Raw genomic sequence first — 251 nt, 5'->3', positions numbered from 1 at the left:
TCCCTGAGTGCAAGGTGGGATGTGCTGCAGGTAAAATTTCTACGTTGAATGGAGGGAATGGGGGCCACAGCCTGCAGTGCATTTGTGGTGAAGCAAGTGCTGAAATAAAGTGATCTTTTGCAGGAATTAAAGCATGGCAGGGTGCTGTGTTAGTGAGCTGGGGACTCAAGGGACTCTTTTGGGACAGCAGAAAGGGTTCATATTACTTGGCCCCTCTTCACATTAGGAAGTGTCTAAAGAGTGTCTGTAGC

The sequence above is a fragment of the Charadrius vociferus genome, unplaced genomic scaffold, assembly GCF_000708025.1.
Source record: "Charadrius vociferus isolate BGI_N301 unplaced genomic scaffold, ASM70802v2 scaffold183, whole genome shotgun sequence".
NCBI lineage: Eukaryota > Metazoa > Chordata > Aves > Charadriiformes > Charadriidae > Charadrius > Charadrius vociferus.
This window is presented reverse-complemented; position numbering follows the sequence as displayed.